This window comes from Desmodus rotundus, chromosome 10 (genome assembly GCF_022682495.2).
Source record: "Desmodus rotundus isolate HL8 chromosome 10, HLdesRot8A.1, whole genome shotgun sequence".
Lineage (NCBI taxonomy): Eukaryota > Metazoa > Chordata > Mammalia > Chiroptera > Phyllostomidae > Desmodus > Desmodus rotundus.
In genome coordinates, this window is record NC_071396.1 from 79,229,327 (window position 1) to 79,243,113 (window position 13,787).

Here is a 13,787-nt window from a genome sequence, read left to right on the forward strand (position 1 = left end):
GGGTTCTTAAATGCTGTAAGCTGTCAGTGTCCCACAGACATACCTGGGAAACTACTGGGTGACACTAAAACAGGAAAAGCAGATAAGGAGAAGAAATGACGTTTTCGATGGAAAAAGGCATTAACCAGTGTTTGGACGGTTGGGTATGCGCTAAGCTGCTTGCAGTTGTCATGGGTTCCCAGCAGATGTTCACAGCAGGGGATATTCCAGACCAATTGCTAGTTTGGTTTTACCAAAGCTCTGCTTGGCAGTCTGGCAGTGGGGGAGTGGGGGAAGTCTCCCAAGTGGAAGATACTCTCAGATGTGACTTTTCCTCATTACCCAATTGAGCAGGAAGAGGGCAGAGTAGAAAGGGATGGAAGGCACAGGGTACAGCAAGGAGGGGAGATTGTGGGAGAGAGGACCCCACCTCAGTCACTGTCCTGTGTGAGTTCAAGACTCTGCTATTGTCAAATACAGCATAAGGAATACAGTCAATAATATTGTAATAACTATGTAGAGTGCTAGGATGGGTTTTGGAAATGTCAGGGGGAACATCTTATAAAGTATATGATTGTTTAACCACTATGTTCTACACCTGAAACTAATACAAAATAATGTTGAATGTAAACCATAATTGAAAAATTAAATTAAAAACAGGCAACCCCCCCTGCAGTCTGCTAGTGCTGTGGTTCCCAGGTATGGTCTGAATGTCCCCAAGAGACCCTGGGGAGTCTGTGAAACCATCTCTTTTCCAACCACCTATGTGTAGGAGACTAGATTTTCTTAAAATACATCACTTAAGACAACATATTGCGAAAAGTTGAATGCAGAGGCATTCAACTTTTATTAATCTTTTACTAATATAGATGTATGGTGTTATACAAAAATGTATCATGCCATATGTCTTTTCCCTATTCTTTTGTTTTGGAAAACATAGCTTTTTTATAAAATAAAAATTCTATTCATATTATCTAAGTATTCTTTATGTTAACACATAGTGACTTTATTGTTCTTTTAAAAATAAACCACTACATGAATATTTAAATTTTTTCTGTTTTAATTTTTAATATGGTCAATATAGATAGATATAACTCACATGAACAAAAGAACTTCGGGGTTCTCAATATCTGTTAAGAGTGTAAATGGGGTCCCTCAGAGAAGGTGAATAAATTTCAGAGACGTGTTAACTCAGGAAAGATTAGCCTTTCCTCTATAAGTCAATAGCTTGATTCTACTCTCAAGCCAAGTGTCTCAGGTGAGGTGCATGTATCCTGGGTAGTTTAGTTTCCGTGTTTTGCAGCCCTGTTTGATCACGGCACATGCTTCCTCATTGCTTGAACCCACTGGCATCACCTACCTCATGTCTTCCTTCTTCCCATGGGTGTCTACGGGAAGTGCTCCGCACTGCTTTGTACAGTGTAAACAGGGAGGACATGTGCTTAGTCCAGAGATTTACTCAAGACATAAAAGTGAAGAGACTCAGGGTTTGGTCATGGCCCTCCTATTGGCTTCAGAATGAGCATGTAATTAACATAAAGAATGGATGAACTCATGTCATAAACATGAATAATTGTAGGTCATTTTGCCATGAAGTTGTGAACAAAAAGAACTCTTTAAATGTATATACACTCCTGGCCGCAGTGCTCTTTAGAGTGGAGCTGGAGAACTTCAGCTTGACTGCTGAGGAAGAGGCATTGAGTTATATGCAGATATAACCGATCCAGCAGAGCATGGCTTTATTCTGTGGGCAAGTGGGCTGGAAATCCTGACACCCAGGCCTTTGCAGACTTACCCACTCAACACAGGCATCTCTGGAAAAAGCAGGCCCCCCTCTCAGTCCCTTTCAGCAGGTGGCAGAGAGGGAAGAGTTGAGTCAACATCCCCAGATGATTTCCCAATTAGACATCTTAGTCTTTCTTTCCCGGTGAGGATGGAGAGAGAATGTGCAGAGAGGCGAAGCATGTTAATGCTGGTGCGGCTCCCTCTTTGTGGAAATAAGAACAAACACTAACCCAAACACATTCCTTCATTCATTTAAGGGTACTGAGTGCCTGCTCTGTGGCAGCTGCTGTTTTAGTTGCTGCTTCTGAGAGAGCCAGCCTTGAGGAGGGAGTTTGTGCTAGGCTGTCGAGGAGCTAGCTGGGAGGCACAGGGCCAGCCTGTTTGTAGTCTAAAGAAATCCAAGGCTTGATATCCAGGATTTCATAATAAATGCCAGATGGGAGGGGTCAGAGATGGGCAACAAGTTCTAGCCTATAGATGCCTGAACTCAGAGCTGGGGCCATAGGTCAACACCTCAAATATGTGAGGAACAAGCAAGAGGGGGGGGGTGATCTGGACAGTTGTATTGCTCCTGGGTACAAACTTACAGCTTACCTATAGGAACTTGGCAGAAGAATAAGATTTGCTTAAGGGACCAAAGACAGAGTGATTAGGGTTGGATCTCAGAAAGAATTTTCACCTACCTACTACGTGCTAGATGCAGGCACTCTTCCCAGTATGGTTTTGAGTCTCCAAGTCTCCAAGTTCCTAAAGCCTCTTCTGGAGGATAAAGTTACGGGCACTTGATCATCTTCAATACCCATGGTAGCGTGGGTACTGCCATTGTTTGTCAACACAGCTGTGGCCAACCTTAAGTTTCCTCCAGCGTGTGTGTGCATGCGCCGCTCTGCCCTCCCTGTGCTTCCATTTCTCGGGAGGTCACCCCTCCTCTTGTTCTCTTCTAAGCACCACTCTCCTAGCTCCAGGGTTGCAGAGTCTGAGGGCATTCCTCCTTACCCTAACTAATTACAACTCTTTGATGATCAAAGGATCTTGCTCTTTGCATTTTATTGTGGACTCCACTGAAACCCTTGGAATGTGTCCCGCAAAATCAGAATGCAGGGGTCCTTAAAGGGCACATATGGTGACACATCAGCTGTATTCTTTTTTTTTTAATGAACAGATGTCAGTGTTTTTTAAAAAAAATACTTATTGAATTTAGAGAGAGAGAGAGTGGAAGGGAGCAAGAGACAGAGAAACATCGATTTGTTGTTCCACTTATTTATGCATTTATTGGTTGATTCTTGTATGTGCCCTGACCGGGGATTGAACCCACAACCTTGGTGTACTGGGACAGTACTCTAACCAATTGAGCTACTTGGTCAAGGCTCAGCTGCATTCTTTATTCACTCTGAACCAGGGCCTGAGGGGGAATTATGTGTAAGGTGATCACATAAACTGTGCGAACTGACAATTTTGAGAGTAAATGTACATGCTATGACTCATTATGCTAGAACAATAGGAGTATATAACGGTTGTCTTCCTGGACTTTCCTCTAGTATGCCTGATTTTTTTAGGGATAGTGGTCAGATGTCCAACTAATAGTCTGACAATTTCCTTCTTATTGTCTCCCAGGAAGAGAATTCTCATGCAAATTCCACTCCTGTTGACTTGCTCTGGTAAAATAAAAATAGTAGGTAACATCTAGATAGTGCTTACCATAAGTTAAGCACTATTGCATGTGTTTTTATACTTGTTAATTTATTCAATCCTAATATCCCTCCTGAGACTGGAGTTCTATTTTTAGTCTCATTTACAAATGAAAACAAACAAACAGGACACCAGAGTTGAAATAGCTTGTTCAATTTTGTGCAGCCAGTAAGCAGCAGAGCCAGGTTTTGAACCTAACAGGCCCCAGGGCCTGGAAGTTTAGTCTAATCCACATTTATCGAGGGCCTTCTATGTGCCTGAAAGTGTACTAGGTATGGTGGTGCCCAGGTGGATGAGTATGATGCGTGCTTATGGTTCAGTTCCCCAGCAGAGAGGATCAGTCAGGCCCACCCTTGTGGAAGGAAAAGAATGCATAGAGTGTCCTGTGGACAGGGCCAGCCATAGCCTCATGTAACATGCAGTTTTATATTCAGCTTGCAAGTCACCTACATGCGTGGCTGCTGCCAAGCTACCTTGGTTTTCAGTTTTCGGATTTCCTTATTACGGGCTATCCATTAATCCCATAATCAAAATCCTTCAATCAGAGGCAGTGGTCCCAAAGCAATGCACACTGTTTAGGAAGCTGCCAAGGAATGTTCTTAACAGGCAAGGCGGGTCAATCAGAACATGCTGGTTGCTCTGTCTCCTATTGTCAATACCCCGTGCCTTCTTGTTTGGGGGTGCTCTGGCTTTGCAGAAAAGAAGATGGGAGCAGAGTCTCCAGGGACAAAATTGTTTCAATATACATCCCTCCAAAGTATGATATAGTCATATGATGACTATATACCATTTGGGACTATCTTGGTTATGGTCTCCTGTGAGAATACATACTGTTGAAACACAAGCATTTGCATAGTACAAGGGGAAGGTTTTAATCTTGTTGTGGCACAAAGCGGGGTTTTTTTGTTTGTTTTTTGGCAAAGAGTACAGTTGTGAGAAACAGAGTGCTTATTGTTTAGCAAGGCAAGGCCCTGTACTGGCCAAAGAAATGCTGATGAAGTAGTTACAGTCTGCGGAGGGGTGAGAGGTATGAGGCCTGCATGAGAAAACAGAAGAGCAAATGGATTCTCTTCAAGACATCCTTCCAATGGTGCAAAGGCAGTGGTGTGCATGTGCCTGCGTGTGCGTTTAAAATGAGAAAAATTACAAAAAACCAAGAAGGAGCTTTAGTGCCCTGACCGCTCCAGCCCGATGGTATTGTTCTGTCTGCTTTGATCTGTCAGTGCTGTGCTGTGTGCAAAGCACATAGACATTCCTTCTCATCTGAGTCCTGCCTCCTATTATTATAATTGAAAAACTCTGAAGGAAGTTAGGATGTGAGAACAGTATTTCCAAACAGGGCATTTCTCAAGCATAGTTTTCCCTAAATGAAGAACTATCTAGCATGTGGAAGTTAACCTGTTATCCAACTACACTGAACACTGCTTGTTGAGTGCTTGACCTGATGAACACTTTGTAGGGGTCAGGGTTGGCTGGTGACCTCAGACGTCTCTCATCCTCACACTAACTCGCTGATGGGAAGACTGAGGCTCTGGGAGTGTAGACAGTTTCTCGTCGTAGTTGATCCAGGATCCAAGTCCAAGCTGCTAAGATTGCACCACCTTGCCATGAGCCTACTCTCCACTTCCTGTGCATGCGGAGGGAACCCTTAGAGAAAACTCTCATAGATAAGTTCACATTCAAATTAATGAGCTTTACAAACGGGCTTGGAAGCTCCTAAAGAACAGGGGGTGTGTATGTTTGCGTGTGTGTGTGAGAGAGAGAAAGTCATACACAAAGACACCCAAAGAGTTGCAAATACAGATTTAGCACAGTCTTAAATCTTAAAGAATTTGTCCCCTACATTTTATTCTAAAACTTCTCATACGTACAGCAACGTTGAAAGAATTTTATAGTGAACATTTGTGTACCACCTAGATTCTGCCATTAACATTTTACCATACTTTATCATCTATCCATTATTCATCATCTTTCTATCTATACCTCTATCATCCATGAGGCTGCCTTTTTTTGATGCATTTCAAAGTAAATTGTAGACATCAGTACTCTTCCCCTTAAATACTTCATAATGCACATGTTTAACTGAAGTTCAATATTTGTTTACAGTCTTTTGATGTTGATTTAAGTGCACACTTGCTGAGTTTTCATAAAATCATATATCTGTGTAGCCCAGACCTCTCTCGATATCAAATATTAGTATCACCTCAGAAAGTTCCCTCTTCCGAGTCATACCTGTCTCCCTTTCCCAATCAAGAGAGACAACCCTTGTTTCAATTTTTCCACCAATTTAATCTTACTCAAGGCTTCTTCCACTGAATATAATATTTTTGAGAGTCAACTGTATTGTGTGTATCAGTAGTTTGTTCCTTTTCATGTATTATTGCTGAGTGGTATTTCATATGAATATGCTATAGCTTGTTTATTGATTTTCCCACTGATAAACTTTTTCCCAGTTTTTGGATTTCATGATTAAAGCTGTTATGAATATTCTCGTACAAGTCTTTTTGTGAATATATATTTTTGTTGCTGGGTCATAGGGTAAATGTATCTTTAGTTTTATAGAAATTTTCAGACTATGTTTCAAAGTGGTCATCCCATGTGATCATCCCACCAACAAAGAATGGTCATTCTGGTTGCTCCCATATCCTTGCTAGTGTCTGGTGTTGCCTGTCTTTTAAAATTTAGCCACTCTGTTGGGTGTCTAGGTAGAAAATTGATGTTGATAGCAATGATGATAGTTATAATGGAGCGAATAATATCCCTCTAGCACAAATCACAGCTGATATTCCTTAGATTTCCCATGGAAACTCATGACTTTAGCTTCCTAAGTACCCGCCCTAATGTTTTCTGATTGACAGATGGAAGTGCTCGGGGCAGTACTGATTTTCAGGCTAATGCTCCTAGTACAATAAGCTCACTTAGGGTTTCTTTGTGTAGCCTGGATGTTTAGATTTAACCCTTGTGACATTTCTTGGCTTTCCTTCTTTGTCAGACACACTTCTTAGTCCAGATTGCAATTTCTCTTCCTTTTCAGAGTTTTCACCCAGCAAAAGGTCGATGATTTAAATGTCAAAAGAAGCAGACTCCAAATAAAAGGCAGAATAAACAATTTTTGAAGACTCAGACCTTTCTTTCCTGTCATTGTTACTCCCCAAGCCTCTTCTGATTCCTGCAGAACGGTCTGGGAAAAAATCAGCAGAGAGCTCGCAGAGCTGCTCATCCCACTTAGCCGTGCAGCTCTGCTGTGGGGTCATTTCGTCCATCTGGGTGGGGTGCCTTGACTTTTGGGGGCCTCAGTTTCCTCACAGAACAAGGCCGAATCAAATGACATTTAAAGTTTTATGTTTTTTGAAATTTCAAAAAAAAATCTTCTAGACACATTTTTGTTTTGTTTAGAAGAATTTTAAATCCTTATGGCAAAGATTCTAATTTAAAAGATTTAAAAAGTGATCCTATATTATTTCCTACATTCCCTCCAGCACCTTAATGATACCCTGATGTATTCATGAGAACAGGTGTCCCTTTTATATTTTGATTTAAAGGTTTTCTTAATTATGCCCTTGACTGTTATCAGATGCTACAGTTCACTCACAAGGAAGGATTCGACCTCGAACTGCAGAAGTGATGGGTGAAGTGGTATTTATTTTGCATTTGTTCTGGGATCTTTTTGGACAGGCTGGGTATTTGCACTGGAGTTGTTTTTCCCCTTCGAATTGTTATTCTATGCCGGACAGTTGTAGTTTGTAATTGGGAGGTGGTGGTAAAGAGAGAAGAGAGTGAGAAAGAATGTCCGCAGGCTATCATTTGGGAACAGGAAGGAAGGGCGATAGGAATGGCTAGAGAGGATTGGCTTCAGGGGAAATAGCCCAAATCTCAGTTAAAACCAGATAAGGGTCAGAGAGATAGAATCTGCTGATAAAGGTGTTTTCCTTTGCATTGCTACTTAAAATGGGAGTTTTCCTGGGTTTTTATTCCCTGCAGCCCCGGGAAGAGAAAGTATCCTGGTCACAGAGGAAACCTTCAACTAGAGACAAACCACAGTCCTCAAATTCTCTCCAGCTATAAGGTTTCAAGCACAAAATTCTTGAGCAAACACACCAAGTGCCTTTCTGCATTGACTGTGATTTTTGGTGCTAAAGAGAGAGCACTGCAGATGATGCTGAAGGTCAAATGAAGGTAGAGAAACCGCAAAACAGCAGGCCGCACCACCCAACTGCAAGCTAATTGGGAAGGAAATGGTTTCAAACTGACAGACTGTGGCCTGATAACCAGAATCTCATAGGGACAAAAGGTTCGTGTCATTTAAAGGGGTAGCTTTGCCTACTTAAATTGTGCAAACAAAAGAAATGAAAACCCCCTCGTGGGCTGGGAAGTTCTATTAGCAGATATTACCATCCTTGCTTTTATGCCCTCCTGTGTCACAAACCCTGAACATGTGCTGCGTGTCCTCAGGCATTCATTGGTTAATTTACTTATTCAAAGTAAGGCAACAACAACAAAAAAGCAACAAAAAAAACCCCAAACAAATTATATACTGGGGCACAGACAGCATTAAGATGCAGTGCACAATTTTGATATGTGAGTTTTTAAAAGAAATGTGTTTGGTCTGAAATTGTACATATGTTAAACTCTAGAGAAAGTAAGAAGCCTACAACAGTACCACTCTGGGAAATAAAACAAAAATCCTTTAAAGGTATGGCTCTGTTGAGAACCAGAGGCACTTGATACAATATCAGGTACTACTCCGTAGCTAACAACAGCCATTTGGGGCTTGCCTTTAATCAGCGCTCCAATAAAGGCCACTGGAGGAGGCCCATTTTTCTATCATATGGATGTGGTAAAAGTTAATTATGTACTTAATTATATCCTTTGATTCTGAAGCCTTTATAGAATGCCTACAAAAGTAACCTTGTATATATTCCCTTATATTTTCAAGCTGAATCGTAATGAGTGAACTAATGCAAGATAATTAATGCTTTAAACTTTATATTTAGTTGGGTCTTTAAAAAACATCATGTGGCAAACCCTTATGACACTACTTTGTGGCTGACCAGGCATCGCCTACATTTTGCTGAGGGGAATAGTCAAGTCTAGAAATGTGAAAGAACTGATTTTTGTCACAAAAGAAGTTGAGGTAACATTCAAACCAACCTTTTCCTCTTGTCTCAAAAGTTAATGCATGGATTCTTCTGCCATGGACTCTGAGAGTCCGTGTGTTTTGCAGATCATTAGTGTATTTAGTTCAGTATCAGTGATATCACAATATTTAATTTTGGTTTGATGACCAGCACCTGTGTTTAAAAGAAATGAATGTGAGACAGAGAAAGAACGTCGCAAGAACAATTGTAGTTACTTCCTGTTTTATGCTTCTGGATAGAACAGCCTTTCCAGAGTAATGCTGCCACCACTGCTCCTGCTACCACCTAAAAAGGAAACCAAAACGTAATCAGGCTTGTTGCTATTTATAAGCTTTTTATCATTGAGATTTCATTTGTGGATTTATGTTTAACGTCTAATTATTGCCCCACAGGATTTCTCAGTCTTGAGAGCATTTAGAATCAAGAAATTGCAAAGCACCATGTTATATGTGTAGTGTTTTAAAGTATTTTTAAATTTTTTACTCACAGTTGACATTCAATTGTGTTAAAGTATTTAAGAAACTTTCCCAAAGTGTCCAGCAGGGATAGACAACAAGTCCATGTCACAAATGACAGTCCTGGCTGATATGAAGATATCATTTAGCCAGTGGAAAATTTAGAAAAACATCAGGTTTGTGAGTAAACTTTACTTACAAAGCTATGCTTTGGGTGTCTGGTACGTGAATGTTAGTATTCCCATGAGAAATGTGACTTACCAGACAAACTGAGTATTATTAAACTCTAAGCCATAGGATGTGCACCAGCTCTACGTACCAAAAGGTGATTTGATGGAAAATGAAAACTAACCTGTCCTATAATTTCCCCCCTTTCAGTTTATCACAGTACCAGAAGTGACTAGTATTTGGAGCCATTACTTTGGTTTAAGGCTCTTTGTCTATAAGGTCCCTACTAAAATGCAAGTATACTGCTCATCAATTCACTCACACCTTACCATCAGATTGGAGGAGGAAAAGGATTATAGCCTAAGGAATGGGAGGGCTGGGAAAAGTGTTTTCAGTGGGCCCTCTGCCATCTTGACTGTGTGACTCTCTGAGTGTCTATTGTGTTGTTATAAATCCACCTTTGTTGCCATTGACATTCACCTCAACTGTCCACTACATTCTTATCTTTTTCCTGAGCTACCTGGGAAGAAATGAGCTCTCCCCAACCCAAATTCCTAATATTCATGACTTCTATCATTCACTTACCAACTCTTGTCTTTGTTTCAGGTATCTTTTCATTTGTACATACCTTATTCACCAACTTTGATGTCAGCTCCTGGGGTGATCAGGAACCAGGCTGGTGACCCAGAGAAGAGAGAGGGTAACTGGGGTGGGAGTGAGAAGCAGTGACTGTTGCCTGTCCATGTGGCATCCTGGGTTCTGTCATGATGTTTTCACCTGGATTCTGCCTTCTGCCTATTCCCTTTGTGTTGATGTCTTCCTGCTTTGGTTTTGGCTTTAAGGTCCAGATTGTCCTCAGTTTCTCCACCCTGAGGCCATACAAGGTGTCAGCCATCAACCACTGGATCATTGCAGGGCCATTCCGCCAGTAGAGTGGTTGTGCTTCTGTTCTGGTGCAATGGAGAATGGTGTCAGTACCACTCTGGATGGCATTATGGCTCTGCCTCCTTGGCAGGACACTAGGTATTGAGTTCTGGCCTTTAGGGTGAGGCCCTGACAGAATCAGGTCATTGAAGAATGATCCAATTTGTGGGCAACAACATCTTGTTACTCAAGCAGCCCAAGACCTGATGTGGAAGCGATGATAGCAAAATTCTAAGATAATCTCCCTTGATCGGTGCTTTGTATAATTTTCTCCCATTGAATTGAGGGTAGGGCCTGTAGCATGTTTCTGACCAATAGACTATGGCAAATGTGATGAAGTATCACTCTAATGATTATGTTACATTATATGGCAAAGGAGAAGATCCCTACTTAGTTGACTTTGGGTTAGTAAAAAGGGAGATTATCTTGGGTGGGCTTGACCTTGGTGAACCCTTTAAAAAAACACTGGGGCCCACTCTGAGGTCCGAGAGATTCTCCTGCTTTTCGTGAAAGAGAAGTAAGCCATAATGAGTCTACAGATGTAAGGAAATGAATTCTTTCAATAATTACATGAGCTTGGAAAAGGACCTTAAGCCTCAGAAGAGACTTATGTCCTGGACAACATCTTGATTGCAGCAAAGGATTTGGCTATGACGTGCCCAAATGCCTTACTTGTGGAAACTGTGAGATAATAAATGTATGTTACACAAGCTCTATTTTTTGTGGTAATTTATTATGCAGAAAACGAATGCAGGTAGACACCACTGGCAGTTGCTCCACCCTTAGGCCGACCTGCACTGATATTTACATGCATGAAACATCAAGAGAGTGATGCTCTGGGTCACAACACCACTGAGTGGTACGGCATCATTGTTAGTAACAAACACTCTGAGGCCAGACCACCTGTGTGACTTTGGGCAGGTCACTTAACATCTCTGTGCCTTGGGTTCCTCAGTAAAAAAAGTGGGAAGAAGAAAAATAGCACTCAACTCATTGGTAGTGTGAAGAGTGAGATAACACATGTATAGAATATGAAAGAGTGAATGCCTCATACATAGTAAGCATTTAGTAAATATTACCAATTGTTATTTATAAAGGGATTGTCAGAAATTCCTTGGTGGCTTTAGGCTAGCAGGTAGAAGTCTGCTGTTGCCAGTTTTTTTCCTTTGTTGGTCCTCATCACTAGCTTAATGCCATGCTTGGGGTCTTTATACTGGCCCACAGTGGTACTAACCTTATTCTCATAAACAGTAAGATATGTGGGGAAATCCACAACTGAGAGACCATATAATGCATGCAGATCAAAAGTCTGGGTAACATCTCTTTGGTCCCTTGAAATTTAGCCTGGCATGTCAATGAAATATGTAACAGAACTCACAGAATAAGAACAGACAGGGGTTGGAGAGTGAGGAATAAGCTGGCTCATAGATTTAGGAATTAGTTTTGCATCAGTAGGTATGGATCTTCAAATTGGCATTCTTTTTAGTGAGTTGGAGAGACTATAGCTATGTTTTTTGGAGCACGTTGGGTTGATACGTGCAAATTCTTTAGCACAGTGGTACATAATAAATGCTCAGGAATAATTGGTGGCTGTGATGATGTTGATGGTGATTTTGAGGATGATAGTTGTATAGAGAAGTCCAATACATGAGTTTCTCTGTAGCTCCAGGAATTCTGTTGGAAGGGCTGGGGCCAGGGATCCTAGGAGATAAACAGGATGGGGTGGAGTTGTTGGTGATGCAGGGTGGGTGATCACCTTAAGGTGATTGAAATTTCAGTGCATCAGGGACTTGCTTGGATATAGCCATTATTAATATCCAGAGGGGGAAGGAAGAAAGCTGAAAACCTGCTATCTGCTGGGGAAAACCAGGAAACTTTCAAAATGCTCTGGGACAAAGTTTTTAGGGAAAACCAAAGAGTGAAGCAGTAGAGGAGCAGGCTGGGTGGGGGAGGCGCCATATAATCAGCGTGGAAGAGTTTCCTCTGCATGGACAGCCCCACAAGAATTGCAGGAACAGGGAAGTGGCAGGTTCCCAAGGACAGTGACATAAGGTAGCCAAAGTGTAACAGATGTCCAGCTCACCCCATAGACACTTTTACATTATTGGTGTTCGATTCATGTTTGTTTGATGATGAAGTGTTTCCAGGAGAGGGGAGACCCAGGTCCAAAGAGGGGAATTCCTGGCATCCTGGGGGCAACCTGAGGGCACCAATGGGTGTGGGAATGGTGAAGGCCACTGAAAGGTGAGAAAAGTTTTTGCTCAAAAAGGAAATTGGGGTGAGGGAGATTGCTGATAGTGAAGATTCACCTTTTCTGACTTTACATTTTGCTTGGGGCTGACCCTGGCTAACACGAACATTTTGGCCCAGTCTAATGATTTTATAAAAATAACTTTCCCCAGCACTTTCCTCTTGTGGGGTGTGTGGGGGTGGAGGGAGGGTGATAAGGCACACTTTCTGGCTTTGATGAATCATTCCAGATAGCAGGAGGTTTTAGTCTGCTTTCATGCTAGATCAACTTCAAGGTCTCAAACTGTGTATTATAATTAGCAATGCAAACCTCCAGAGAATAATCTCTTACTCTAAAGAAAATGTTGAGTGGACTTGGTAGAGGATTGTTGCAGTCTTTTATTTTTTTAAATGGGTTTTGGTGTCCAAGCTGAGTGAGGCAGCCACTCTTCGGAGGTGGAGTCTGATGTTGAGATGATCTTTATTAAGAAATGCAGGCCAAACGGTGGGAGAATTCTCTTCCGTGGTTAAAGGCCCTTTAGTAATTAGTCTGTAGAGTCACAGAGAGAATGACAATGCAGCGATGTTTCTATGGAAGGAGAAAAAAGCCTGTTGGGTCCATCTGAGGCGGCGAGCCACCATTCTCAGACTCCTGTTGGACCTCTCAGGGCAGTGGATACTTACCCTTCCCCACGGGTATGAAGGTAAGAATGTGCTCAGTTCTGTAAGGGATGTGTTTCTGTGAGAACAGAGGCTCCATGGAGGAGAGAACAGTCAAGAAATAGAACTCCTTGGTGACATTTTTAAAAAATTTATTTATTTCTTAGAGATAGGGGAAGGGAAGGGAGGGAGAAGGACAGAAACATCAATGTGTGAGAGAAACATCAATCAGTTGTCCCTCTCATGCCCTCAACTGGGGACCTGGTTCCCAACCCAGGTGTGTGCCCTGACCAGGAATCGAACCTATGACCTTCCAATTTGCAGGCCAGTGCTCAACCCACTGAGCCACACCAGCCAGGGCTTTTGGTGACATTTTTTTGTTTAAACAATTTTTAAATATTGTATTTATTTTTCTAGAGTGAGGGAGGGAGAGAGAAAGAGAGACAGAGAAACATCAATGTGTTGTTGCTTCTCATGCTCTGACCCCCCTGCACTGGGGACCCAGTCCGCAACCCAGGCACGTGCCCTGTCTGGGAATCAAACCAGCAATCCCCTGGTTCGCAGACTGGCACTCAATCCACTGAGCCACACCAGCCAGGGCCTTTGGTGACATTTTTGAAGCCTTCTCTAAAGTCTACTTCTGTGCACTAATAAATCTCCTTTCTATAATTTAGTGTGAGTTGTTTTTTTTCTCACTTTCAATTTAGAATTCTAAAAGTCACAATATTAAGAAAAAAATAATAAAACACCTTACCCCACG